We start from the raw sequence: 14,706 nt of genomic DNA, 5'->3' as shown, positions 1-14,706 counted from the left end.
CCCTTCACCCCAATCATGTGTAAATACTTAGTTCCACTTCATCCACATCCATAAAATACACACTAAATGCTGGGGCTTCCATCTAATCAAGAAACACCTCAGGCAGTTTCTATTCCAATGTAAATAATTATCCAGGCCCCAAAATTCTTCTAGTTCCACAGGTAATGACTGGAAAATCCACAAACAACTTCAGCTAATATAACTCCCTTATCACTCTTAATAAGTATGGCACAAAGGCAAAATTTCAATCTTTTCCAATTTTTTTAAAAGTAGGCAGGCAGCAAAATAAAACATAAGCAAAAGCTAAATGTGCTTGGATAAAGCCCAATTAAATACATTTTTGTACTTTTCCAAAATAGACCACAGGTTGCTGTTAAAAAGAGTAATAAAATCAATCTACAGAAACAAAATAGATTAGTGCTTGCCTGGGGGCACGGATGTGGAGTGGCTGTAAATAGGCACAGGATGATGAAAATACTCGAAAATTAGATTGTGGTGATCACTGCACAACTCTGTAAGTTTACTGTAAATCACTGAATTGTACATTTAAAGCAAGTGAATTTTAAGGTAAACTATATGGTGATTATTTATGGCAAATTATGTATCAATAAAGCTTTTTTTAAAAAAAAATGTAAACTATGTTAGATTTTTTTTAATATCCAAGATACATGTCAGTTAAAACAAGCAAAGTACAGAATAGTGTGTAAGACATGTTCCCATTTGAAATTTTAAAGTGATTGTATACATTACCTGCCTAGACATTTCTGGAAGGACACCCAGAGGCTGATCATAACAGCTGCTCTGGGAGAAATGGGTCTAGGGTAAGGGAGTTTAATTGTATACTGTTTGGATTCATTTGCTTTGAACATGCATTATTTTTCATAAGTATGAAAACAAGGTAGGTGGAAGCCCTCAGGAGTAGAACTCTTACAGCAGTATCAAGTTTATAACGGTGCTAGTTCATAGTGTTCTTTGAGAAGGGGATAGTTTGGTCCTTCAGAATTTAAGTATTTCAGCAAGGTAGGGTGGCTCACACCTGTAATTCCAGCACTTTGGGAGGCCGAGGGGGGAGGATCACTTGAGCCCAAGAGTTCAATATTGCAGTGAGTCATGATTGTGCTACTGTACTCTAGCCTGAGCGACAGAATGAGACCATGAGACCCTGTCTCTTTCTTTTTTTTCTTTTTTTTTGAGACAGAGTTTCACTCTTGTTGCCCAGGCTGGACTGCAATGGCACGATCTTGGTTCACTGCAACCTCCGCCTCCCAGGTTCAAGCGATTCTCCTGCCTCAGCCTCCCAAGTAGCTGGGATTACAGGCATGTGACACCACGCCCGGCCAATTTTGTATTTTTAGTAGAGACAGGGTTTCTCCATGTTGGTCAGGCTGGTTGCGAACTCCTGACCTTAGGTGATCCACCTGCCTTGGCCTCCCAAAGTGCTGGGATGACAGGCGTGAGCCACCGTGCCCGGCCCTGAGACCGTGTCTCTAATTATTTCTCAGTAGAAGTCTATGTTAAAAGTTGCCTCTCTTTGACAATAACATGTCAAGTGGCAGAATCTTCCATCTGAAATCTGATTTCATAAAATCCAAGAGGAAGAAAATTTGAACGCCCTCTTAGGAGGAAAATGGGGTTCGTATGATTTAGTCGTCTGCTTCGGCAGGTGCTAGAACACAACTCAAAGTGGCTTATGGTTTGCAACTATAAATCTGGAAAGACATTAGATACATTATATCTGAGTACAGAACTATATGCATCTAGTGAGTTGAAAATATAGTCCTCATAAAGATTTATCAAAAAGAAAAAGAATATGCAAATAAAAAACTAAAATGGAATCCAAAAAGGTAGCTGAACACCACATTCTCAAATGTTGTAACCAGACTTTTGACAACTGCTCAGGTCCAGGCCTGGGTTCTACCATCTCGCCTCAGCTCCTTTTTGGCTTTGGTTCCTAATTGAGCTCTTCACCTTGCCACTTAAGGACACAGACTCTCTGAACACTGAGAACTTGTGGCTCACAGCATCCTCTCCTCCTCACCTTAGGCTCACCCTGTCATCAGACGGCTTCCTGATTTACAAGGCTAAGGTAACCAGAATTTGGACCATAAAATATTAGTACTCTCAACTTTCAAACATGAACCAACCAGATGACCTGTTTCCAGGACCATGGCAGCTCCTCCCACCCAGAGCCTCTCCTGCTAGTGGGGTCTTCTTCCTCCAGTGCCTCCACTGACAAAGAAGCCACCATCTCAGTCACCCCACGAGCCTCCCTCCCACTAGATTTCCACAACTGACACTGCAGCCCCCACTTCCACTCTCATCTATTTGTGCCATTTGGATTATTTCAACTATATTATTCAACACTCAGCCACCTGTATTTACTGAATGGCTGCTCTGCCTAAGACACTGGCAGGGAGGGGAGAAAATAAGGGTATTTTTATAGTAACAATAAGGACAGTGTTTTGTTTCTAATAGCAGCTTGAGAAATAATTCACATACTATAAAATTCACTATTTTTTAATAAAGAGTCTGATTCACCAATTTTTAGTATACTCCCAGAGTTGTGCAAACGTCACCACAATCTCATTTTCATTACCCCAAAAAGAAACCCACACCCATCAGCAGTCTAGGCTCGTATTTTTCTGGAAAAAAAAATTTTTTCAGAGTTTCAGACTCGCAAACTTAAAACATTTAAAATCATAAAGTGTCCAGGTTATCCAAAGACTGCACAGTATAGGGTCCAGATTAATAGAGTTAATAATTACCCACTCTGGGGCATATGCAACTTCAAGGGCAGAGGTAAAGATTTGCCTTGGGGAAAAATTCAGCACAACCATGAAAATAACAAGTAGCAATAAATGGGGGGGGGGGGGGAGGGGAGGGCGGGGCAGGGGTTGTATTTGGATAGCGCCTCCCAGTGCACTGAACACTACAGGTAACAATACTGCATTATACACTTAAAAATCTGTTAAGAGGACAGATCTCGTGTTAAGTGTTATTATCAAAATCAAATAAAATACAATGGCATTTTTCAATCCTCCTAACCGTCTTGACAGGAATAAAAGACATTTAGAAATGGGGAGCCTGATGTTCGGGGGGGGACGCCTGACTCCCAGTCACCCAGCCAGGGGACCCCACCCGGCTCTTCTGATTATCCGGCAGAAGTCAGCAAAACAGCTCAATCTAGCAGGCTCCATATTAGCAGTAAGGAACTCTAATTTCATATCTGACTGAAAAAAGAAAAGAAGCCTATTTATGCTCTCAACACAATAAAGCAGCCTTTGTTTTATGCTAAGGCCCTGGTGATTTTTTCAGCACCAGTCCAGCTGTGACACACAGACGCTGGTTCGATGCCTGTATAAATGCTTTCTCTTTGTTTAGTGGTGAGAACGTGAGACCTCACTAAGGCCCAAGTCCTGGGTTCTCCTGAGGTCACCCCCTGAAGTGAGTAGTGGAGCCTCACTGGCAAGGAGACCTACCTGCGCCTTTCCCAAACACCTGGGAAGGTAGGTTAGAGTTAGAATCTTTTAATTAAAATGAGGTAAAATTCTAATTACTCCACAGTTGTCTCCAGAATAACATCATTTCTGACTCATCAAGTCTTATTAGAACCGGAACCACTGGGAACACCAGCTCCACCTTGTTAACTAAAGAAAGCAGCTCTCTTTCTGCAGGAACATGAACTCTTTTTTCAGACATAAAGTAGTATTTAATGGTTGTGCTTATTAGTCTCCTCCAAGCCATTAATGACCTGAAAGAGATTAAACAACTTTTGAAAAGTAATCCATTGTTTAAGTAACAATGGTTAAGGTTTCCTTGTAGCTACGAAAAATATCCAGAGTGCAGGACACTCACTTAAAATTAACACTGACTTGGATGCACACCACACACAAATACTACTCCCACATGTAATCTATTTTTATATGAATTGGTTGCACGTGGTAACAAATTCTAAACAACACGATGTAAATAAAAGGGTTAGCTGCACTGCACTCTAGCAAACTATTCCACCAGCTTCCACTCCTGCACCGCTCAGCAACAGGAAAACGATGGGGAAGTCTACACTACCAAACTAACGAGTAGGTCACCTCAGATTTGATTTCACCCTAAACTCAACAATCTCAGGAAGTTCTGTCATACTAGCAGGAAGAAGAGACCAGGAGGAGCATTTTCAGGCGCAATACAACTCATGCGTGTGTGTGTGCGCGCGCGTGTAAGAGTATCAATCATGGCAATCTAGACATTATGAGGCATGGATGAACCACACCACCCAGTGTTAGCAACACATGGATCATCTGTGCTTCTGTGCATGTGTCACTTTCCACAGTTACATACAAAATGTAACTCCACTACTAGACTAAGCTGTTTGAAGGTTAATTCCACATCACATTTATACTCTATACAACTCACGACATATCAGCATCACCTCCCAGACATCACTCCTAATCCCCTAAATTTCAGCTACAGACGCCCTGTACCTTTCCTTGCTCATTACACAGTGGGTCATCTGCATGACCCCCAATATCACTGGTATTCACATATCTGTGTAGGCCTCTTCCACGTGGCACCAGGTTTGGTCTGTGTGACCAACAGAATAATACAGCTCTTGGGTTCCCTTTCTCTTGCATCATTTGCTCTAAGGGAAGCCATGTTGTGAGCAGCCTTATGGAGCGGTCCCTGGGGTGAGGAACTGGCACCTGCTGTCAATGACCACCCAAGTGAGCTTGGAAGCAGATCCTCTAGCCCTGAGATGACTCATGCCCCAGCCAACAGCTCTACTGCGACCTCATGGAAGACCCAGAGCCAGAAGCACTTTGCTGGCCAGCCCCAGATTTCTGACCTGCAGAAACTGTGAGATAATAAATGTGGCTGGGCGCGGTGGCTCACGCCTATAATCCCAGCACTTTGGGAGGCTGAGGCGGGTGGAACACAAGGTCAGGAGATCGAGACCATCCTGGTCAACATGGTAAAATCCCATCTTTACTAAAAATACAAAAATTAGCTGGGTGTGGTGGTGCGTGCCTTGTTGTCCCAGCTATTCAGGAAGCTGAGGCAGGAGAATCACTTGAACCCGGGAGGCAGAAGTTGTAGTGAGCTGAGATCACACCACTGCACTCCAGCCTGGGTGACAGAGCGAGACTTCATCTCAAAAAAATAAATAAATAAATAAAAATAAAAAAATAATTTTTTTATTAAGCTGCTAAGTTTTGGGATATGTAGCAATAGATAATAAGACAATAGTCACACCATTTTTATCTGGAATGTTCTTCCCTAGGCCTATCTATCAAAATTCTAAAAAGTTGCGCTCCAAGGAAAGTGGCTTGTCTTTTATGAAAATGCTTTGGAATCTCTCACCAGCATCACTTCTTTCTCTTAAACGGCATGGGTCAGTCTCTAACAGTGATGTTATTCTGTCATGTGTTGCAATTAACGCTCACACGCCTGCATGCCATACTAACCGTGAGCTCCCCAAGGCACAAATCAGGTCTATATCTTCTTACAGAGAGCAGTTAGCCTAGTCATATGAGGGATTCTCATCCACCCCACACCTGTGTAGAGGAAAAACTGGGAAGTGAGCCTGTCGGACATTAAGTTAAGTTTGGGCTGGTCCACAGTAATAAAGGCTTAACTGTGAAGAGCCTCTCTCTAGTCAAGAACCACATCCGGAAAATAAAGCGGGTCAGCAAAAAGGGGAAGACAAAAAGTACAATCAGGCCGGCTACAGTGGCTCAAGCCTATAATCCCAGCACTTTGGGAGGCCAGGAGTTCGAGACCAGCCTGAAGTACAAAAATGAGCCAGGTGTGGTGCCGAACGACTATAATCCCAGCTACTCAGGAGGCTGAGGCACAAGAATTGCTTGAACCCAGGAGCTGGAGGTTGCAGTGAGCAGAGATCATGTCACTGCACTCCATCCTGGGCGACGGAGCGAGACACCGTCACAAAGCAAAGCACAATTAGCCTGATCCTGGGCAGAACTCAACCTTCCCTTCCTAACCCTACACTCTCCCTTACAGTCCCATTAAAAGAGAATAGGGAAGGAGAAATAATCTATAGAAACTTTAACTTGATGGCACTGCTGACTGTTGTGCCCAGAATCCAGTAAGAGCTAGGACCGTGCACAGACATTCATGTATATCCTCATGTGCACGCAAGGGTGCACACACTCAGGGGAAGTGAGGTAAAGGTAGGTAGCTCACCAATCAACAGAGCAATACCCTCCAAGTCAGCTGCCATGTCTTCAAGCACCTGGTGACCACGGTCACAAAGCATGAACTTGGGAATCAAACAGATGGGGTCTGGATCTTGACTCCACTATGAACTAGGAGGAAAGTACCTACTTCATGGACTCTCACATCTCCCATCTGAAAATTACTATAAATTATTAAGGCAGCTGCTGAAAAGATGAAATATGATCAATCTAGGAGTTTGTATATACCACCAAGAACAATGCTTGTCAAATCACTCACTTCTTTTCCCCTCTCTGGAGCCAGGCTTCGAGAAGTTGTATCCAGAATGAGAAGGCCTAAACCCTAACATAAGGACCCAAAGTCAAGTCATCTCTATTTGCCTTTACTGCTACAAATCCCAAATGAAGGTCCAGGGTTGAAAACACAACCCTCCACTTCACTGACAGACATATGTATAACCCCAATTAAAAGTTTTGCTCCTTTGGGACATACATTTCTCTTCGACCAAAACTCATTAAAACTTGGCAGGAAGCCACCCACAGTGAGCTAATTATACACAGCACCACCCTATATATGAATAGCTTACTGTAGCTAACTCATATGCTAGCATCCGCCACCTGTCTACACCTTCCTTACGTGCAGGAGCCATGGATTCATTTCTTTCTTTTTTTAAGCTTCATCATTTAACAAAATGTTCATCATTTTAAAAGCGACCAACTGATCAACCAAAAATTATCATTTCTAGAACTTAGTATCCCTAACTCAGGGAACTAAGAAAGTAGAAACAATGAAAAACTTACTAATGATTTGACAGCTCCATTGCAAGAGGAAGCTAAACATTTATTAAGATTTTAGTACATTCCACCATATTAAACATCAAAGCAGACAAATATGCAAAATGCTTTTCAGAAAAATGTCATTTATATTCTTGTAATGTTCATGAAACATAAAAATTAACATTTTAAACAATCACAAAAATCATATTAGTTCATTTGTTGATGAATATGTAAGGTGAAATCCACGTAAAATACTCTAAAATTTATATTTTTTCCCCCAAAGGATATCTCTTATACAATCAAAATTTTAATTTTACATGACAAATTTTGTAATCAGCTTCTAAAAATGTTGAGGGTATAATCAGAATCAACCAGCGCTTTCATCTTCTTCAAAGGAAAGTAATCTCTGTCAGGAAAAATTTGTATAATATTTTGTAATATTACATATATCATAATATTTTATTCTTTTTCCTATGATATACTATGAAGAATATCATAATATTCCAATTAGTACATAAATTACATCTTATATTACCAACATACAAGGCTAGAATTTTGCAATTAGAAGCCAAATTCTGATAAAATTAAACAGTGCCTGAAAAAACAATGAACAATTAAAAATGTTACACATATTGGAATATGGGAGAGCCCATAAAGAAACTAATCAATACTCATCAGAACCAACTAGGGACTTCCAGCTGAGGTTAAATGACCTTTCGCTCCTGCTCCTGTTCCTGAAGGGCCTGTCTTTGTCACACAGCTGAGCCAGCACCCGCCTCTCCATAGCAATTGCAGCACACCCTTCAGCGCTATGAAACATATCAGATAGATGCCTCCTCTTACATTAAATATTTATTAGGATTCTGCACAGTGGTCTTCCAGGGGAAGTTCATGGGAGGCACACACAACTCACAGCCACCCATCCCTCCTTCAAAAACACCTATTCTATCAGAGTTACCCAGAAAGGAAGACCACAACCAGTTCTTTGGGGCAGGCAGGTGGTGGACTGTCTCCTTCACATGGCCTCTTATGTGCATTGTTTACATGGCATTCGGTGTGCATTTTGACCAAACTTAAGGATTCTCTAAATTTGTAGGTCATCTCATTCCCTGCAGCGCCTTGTCCAGTAAGTTATAACAAGCAAAAAAAAAAAAAAAAAAAAAAAAAATCTAATAAGCATAGTATCTATTTAAAGTCTAATAAGCCCTCCTTATATCCTGGTTGTGTGGAAAGGATTAAGACTATAATGAGTTACTCTGTGGGTTATTTTTTAATTCATTTCTACACACCACATGAGGTTCAAAATGAGCAACTAACTCAGGCTCAGCTGAAGAACTCCTGGAGGGTCACTCTTTATCTGGGAAGCACTGGTGTTAAAAATTAGTGCAAATTTTGTTGCCATTTAGTAGAGTATTTTCACATCCAAAGCAAAAGCACAGAAGTAGGTAACAGATATCAAAGTTTCCTTACAAGACAAAGGATTTCTTTGCTTTACTCTGCCCTGCATGAACAGTTAAGTGAAAAGCAGATTCTCCCAAGAGGCTCAAAGATAAAACAGTAATCTTGTTTAATCCCAGCATGTGTCCAGAAGTGACGAATGTATGTAAAGATTTTGATGGCAAGTGATCTTTGAGCTGGCACGGCAGCTGCACCACAAAAGGTCGAACACATTTTCATGGGAAAGTTGCCTATGTGCTACTGAAGAAGCTGGACTATGAAGAAGCAGCCGAAATGCAAGAACACCTTCCCCCACTTCTCTGTATCCAGGACTCAGCTCAGTGCTGGGCACATAGCAGGTGCTATGGGAATGGGAATGGGTGACTGTAAGAATCATAAGAATTTTTCTTCTTTCTGGAGTACTGCACATTCCAGGCCCACTTCATGCCCCAGAAGTTACAATTAGATAGGAACATCATCAGAGTATGACAAACTAATAGGGAACTAATTAGGAAAATGTAATCTAGACTCAAATCTTCTCTTCAAGAAATGACTCCGTTTCTGTAACAACCTAGGGCAACTCTAGACAACAGCAGCATTCTCACTTGTCCGAGACAAAAGGAGGAGGGAAAAAACCCACAATGTTCCTGAAACTAAATTTAAAAGTAATGCCCTTTATTCTGAGATAATGTTTTTCCTGATTTTTTGGAGGGGGAGGAGGAGTGTTAAAAATCTTGTATCTATAAAAAACATGGTGGCTTTTTGTTAGTTGATTTTAATAACTTGGCAAAACAAGGAGTAGACAACTCATTACGAGCTCTCCCCTACCCAATTTTAATTTATGAATTCCAAAAAATTTAAAAGGGTAATGCTAGGACATAACACCCACTTGCCCTGCCTATAGCCCAACTCACCTAACACACATCACTGCCCAGAACAGAAACAGGACAAACTGGTTTAGAAGGCAGAGGGGACAAAGAATGCTGTATTTGGCTATACATAAATGGAATCTAACATGAGGTAAGAACATCCAGTTTGGAAAAGTCTAGCACTGAAGTCGTGCAAAAAAATATACTTGGACGCATAGCCCCTGGAAGTTCATCTAAGTGAGCCATTGTTGCTAAGGGCAATTCTTATTTACCAGGTGTGCTGGTAGGGGAAAAAAAACAGTTGACTATCCCTGCTTTTAGGTCGTCTACAAAAGACTTAGAAAAACTGGCTAGCAGCCCCAAGCCCATTTCAGGTTCAATTTATAAAGGGTCTAGTAAGCACATTTATGATTTTCCTAGCAACTCTGGGTTAGCCTGACCTTAGGCAGAGAATAAAACAAACTACCTAAGGCTGGGCATTAATGTGGTGAGCATCATAGAACGATGGTCCCATTATCTACTAAAACAAAAATAGAACAGAAAGTACACGTGTTCAGCAATTTCACTTCTCCATATTACCCTAGACAAACATAGCTGCATAAAGGAGGAATAAACAAAGATGTTCAATGCAGGATTTATTTATAATAGCTAACAAAAAATACTGGAAAGAACCAAGTATCCATTAATAGAATTAAGGCACATTTATACACGTGTACACTATGCAGAAGTTAAAAATAATGAAGTGATCAATATGTACTAGCACAGAAAGTGCTCCATGACACGGAGCTGATGAAAAATACAGAAACACAAGCATGACAGCATTTGATTTTTCAAAAGGCACACAAAAAAATCCCATGCTATATAGCGTTCCCAAATATGGTCCCTGAACCAGCAGTATCAGCATCACCTATGAACTTGCTAAAAATGCAAATTCTCAGGCCTCACCGCAGACCTACTGAACCAGAACCCTGTGGGTGGGGTCAGCAGTCTGTTTTAACAAGCCCTCTGAGGGTGTGAGGTCTTGTTTTAACAAGCTTGAGAACCACTGGCCTACATGGGCAGGCATAAAAATCACTAAGAAAAGGTTGGCCAAACTTGCACCAGATGAGGTCCCTGCACAATTCTCCTTATCTATACTCTTGCCTATCTTTATCCATAACTCTTGTGTTCATGTATTGCTCCTGGAAGTTAAAAGTCCATTTTTAAGATACTGCAGGTGCTAGGGAGGAGCCTGGGAAAATGGTTAACCATGCATCTCAGCAAAGATAAGGGAGATCTCACTGATGGAATGGGAGAACGAGGTTCCCTAAGAGCTGCTGAAACACTGCCGATCACAAAAAGCACAAATAAACACGTCCAGTCAGAATTTTACTCCAAAACTCTCAACAGAGTTCGGCTGGTCTTACGGGTGACTCCGGTGGACAGAGTACATGACAAACAGTCAACACTTATAGGAAGGACAGCTAGCCACCAAAGGATGAAAAAGAAAGAACAATGAAGACCTTGTTCGGGAAAGCTAAACTATTTACATAGTCTCTGTTGTCCTGTTTTGTTGATTCTTTAGCACTACATGTGGCAGCGGCTACCCCAGCTGCCAGCCCCCACCATCATCCTTATATTTGCAGGGGTTGTTGAGCCAGGCAGCAGGGCAAAGGCAATAAAAAAGGTAGCTCTGCGACCTATGGAACAAATCTTAGTGAGGCCCTCTAGCCACTACCATTCTAATGCCTAATCAAGCCTCTTCAAGACAGTGGGGCCTGGAAAATGCACGCGCGCACACACACACACACACACACACACCCCACACACCCCTGGTACTTTATTTCCTATTAACTTCATAATCAGAAGTGAAATCAACTATTACTGCCAATGCTTGTAAAGATAAAATAAACGCCACAAGAGTAGTCAGGAACTCACTTTAAAATAAGGTTTACAGAAATCTATAAATCTAAAAATAAGATAACTATACTTTTCAGTTGAGAGATTGCCATAAGAGGTAACCGTATTAATCTCCCTACTATTGCTATCTATAAGTCATGTTCCAAACCAGAGCTAAAAAGTAAGTGGCATTTTATTAAAACTTACAAATTTTCCACTTCTAAATTTTTTAGTCTCATTTTGTCACCCAGGCTGGAAAACAGTGGCACAATCACAGCTCACTGAAGCCTCAACCTCCCAGGCTCAAGCGATCCTCCTGCCTCAGCCTCCCAAGTAACTGGGATTACAAGTGCACCACCATTCCTGGCTAATTTTGTGTGTGTATGTGTGTGTGTGTGTGTGCACGCACATGTGTGTGTATACAAACAGAATCTCCCTATGTGGCCCAGGCTGGTCTTAAACACCTGGGATCAAGCAATCCTCCTGCCTTGGCCTCCCAAAATGCTGGGATTACATGCAAGAGCCACTGCACCTGGCCCTAAATTTTTTTTTTTTTTTTTTTTTTTTTTGAGACAGAGTCTCTGTCTGTCACCAGGCTGGAGTGCAATGGCGCAATCTCTGCTCACTGCAACCTCTCCTTCCCAGGCTCAAGCAATTCTCCTGCCTCAGCCTCCCGAGTAGCTGGGACTATAGACAAGCGCCACCATGCTCAGCTAATTTCTGTATTTTTAGTAGAGACGGGGTTTCACCATGTTGGCCAGGATGGTCTCGATCTCTTGATCTCGTGATCTGCCCGCCTCGGCCTCCCAAAGTACTGGGATTACAGGTGTGAGCCACCGCGCCCTGCTCTACATTGTTTTTAAGTGAGATTTTAGTGGATTTGATGTCAACACTGTGTGGCATCGCCCTCGACATGTATCATACAACAGTTTTAAATCCAGTATCTAAAACAGCCTAGATATTCTTTAATTTTCTGATAAAAGATCAAGTAAAAGTTTTGCTCTCTGTAACAAGCACTCTTCAGATTTTGCTGAAGAGAAAATGCTAAATAAAAGCACATTCTCACTCTGGGGTTTAGGGAATATCAGTTACTCCAATTTCAAGCTTTAGTCTCTTCGATTCTGGGAGGTCATCATAACCCACTTATATTTTGATACAAGCAATGCCTATGCTCGAAGACTGAAGAACTACAAAGAAACAGCTGTAAGCCATTCCACTTTCTGGGCCATGTTTCTCCATTGTATAGAGAAAAATCATTTCTTTTTTTAACCTAAAAGCAAACACAGTTCTCCTCACCTCCCACTGTTCAGCCTACTTTTTTCCTCCTTTAACAAGGCCAAATTTTTAGCTGTACCCATTAAGAAGCTTAAGTTAATTACACAGAGAAGATGAAGCAAAAAGTGTTGTTACAGTCTCATATAAAAGAAATATCCAATTATTAAAACAAAACCAAACAAAAAAAAAGATTTGCCACTACATAGGTGATAGAGTTTGGCTATGTCCCCATCCAAATTTCATCTTGAATTGCAGTTCCCGTAATTCCCATGCGTTGTGGGAGGGACCCAGGGGGAGGTAATTAAATCATGGGGGTGGGTCTTTCCAATGCTGTTCTTGTGATAGTCTCATGAGATCTGATGGTTTTACAAAGGTTTTATAAAGGGCCGTTCCCCTGCACACGCTCTCCTTGCCTGTTGCCATGTAAGACATGACTTTGCTTCTCATTCGCCTTCCACCATGATTGTGAGGCCGCCCCAGCCATGTGGAACTATGAGTCAATTAAGCCTCTTTCTTTTATAAACTACCCACTTTCCAGGATGTCTCCTCATTAGCAATGTGAGAACAGACTAATAAATAATAAATTGGCACTGGTATAGTGGGGTGCTGCTTGTAAAGATACCCAAAAATGTGGAAGTAACTTTGGAATTGGGTAACAGGCAGAGGTTGGAACAGTTCGGAGGGCTCAGAAGAAGATAGGAAAATGTGGGAAAGTTTGTTGAATGCCTTTAACCAAAATGCTGATAGTGATATGGACAATAAAGTCCAGGCTGACGTGGTTTCAGATGGAGGTGAGGAACTTGTTGGGAACTGGAGCAAAGGTGACTCTTGCTGTGCTTTAGCAAAGAGACTGGTGACTTTTTGCCCCTGCCCTAGAGATAATGGTAGAACTTTGAACTTGAGAGAGATGATTTGGAGTATCTGGCAGAAGAACTTTCTAAGTGGCAAAGCATTCAAGAAGAAGCACAGTATAAAAGTTTGGGAAATTCGCAGTAGAAAAGAAAAACTCATTTTCTGGAAAGAAAGTCAAGCTGGCTGCAGAAATTTATATAAGTAATGAGGAGACAAACATTAGACAAATGTAAAGACAATGGGGGAAATGTCTCCTGGGAATGTCAAGAGACCTTCAGAGCAGCTCCTCCCATCACAGGCCTGGAGGCCTAGGAGGGAGAAATGGTTTCCCGGGCCAGGTTCAGGGCACTCCCGCTATGTGCAGCCTAGGGACTTGATACCCTGTGTCCCAGCTTCTCCAGTCATGGCTAAAAGGGGCCAAGGTATAGCTCCGACCGTGGCTTCAGAGGGTGCAAGCCCCAAGCCTTGGCAGCTTCCACCTGGTGTTGAGCCCATAGGTACACAGAAGTCAAGAATTGCAATTTGGGAACCTCTGCCTAGATTTCAGAAGATGTATGGAAAGGCCTGGATGTCCAGGCAGAAGTTAGCTGCAGAGGCAGGGCTGTCATGGAGAACCTCTGCTAGGGCAGTGTAGAAGGGAAATGTGGGGTTGGAACCCCTACCAGAGTCCCCACTGGGACACTGCCTAGTGGAGCTGTAAGAAGACGGCCATCATCCTCCAGACCCCAAAATGGTAGATCCACTAACGGTTTGCACTGTGTACCTGGAAAAGCCACAGACACTCAATGCCAGCCCACGAAAGCAACTGGGAGGAAAGCTGTACCTGCAAAGCCACAGGGGTGGAGCTGCCCAAGACCATGGGAACCCACCTCTTGCATCACCATGACCTGGATGTGAGACATGGAGATCATTTTGTAGCTTTAAGATCTGACTGCCCCACTGGATTTCAGACTTGCATGGAGCCTACAGACCCTCCATATTGGCCAATTTATCCCATTTGGAATGGCTGTATTTACCCAATGCCTGTACCCCAATTGTATCTAGGATTTTACAGGCTTTTGATTTTACAGGCTCATAGGTGGAAAGGACTTGCCTTGTCTCAGATGAGACTTTAGACTGTGAACTTTTGAGTTAATGATGAAATGAATTAAGACTTTGGGGGACTGTTGGGAAGGCATTATTGGCTTTGCAACGTGAGGACATGAGATTTGGGAGGGGCCAGGGGAAGAAAGGTATGGGTTGGCTGTGTCCCCGCCCAAATCTCATCTTGAATTGTAGCTCCCATAATTCCCATGTGTTGTGGGAGGGACCTGGTGGGAGGTAATTGAATCATGGGGGCAGGTCTTTCTCATGCTGTTCTCATGATAGTAAATAAGTCTCATGAGATCTGATGGTTTTATAAAGGGGAGTTCCCCTGCATACGCTCTCTC

General features: G+C 42.2%; 1 protein-coding gene across 2 annotated transcripts in view; it reads right to left on the bottom strand.

Annotated features, from left to right (window-relative positions):
• The window catches only part of TPD52 (tumor protein D52), a 132,415-nt gene that overhangs the window by 95,994 nt on the left and 21,715 nt on the right, over positions 1-14,706 (bottom strand). The window lies entirely within an intron of this gene.

The sequence above is a fragment of the Rhinopithecus roxellana genome, chromosome 9 (assembly GCF_007565055.1).
Source record: "Rhinopithecus roxellana isolate Shanxi Qingling chromosome 9, ASM756505v1, whole genome shotgun sequence".
Taxonomy (NCBI): Eukaryota; Metazoa; Chordata; class Mammalia; order Primates; family Cercopithecidae; genus Rhinopithecus; species Rhinopithecus roxellana.
Note: the sequence above shows the minus strand (reverse complement) of the source record. Positions and strands in the feature narration are given on the sequence as shown.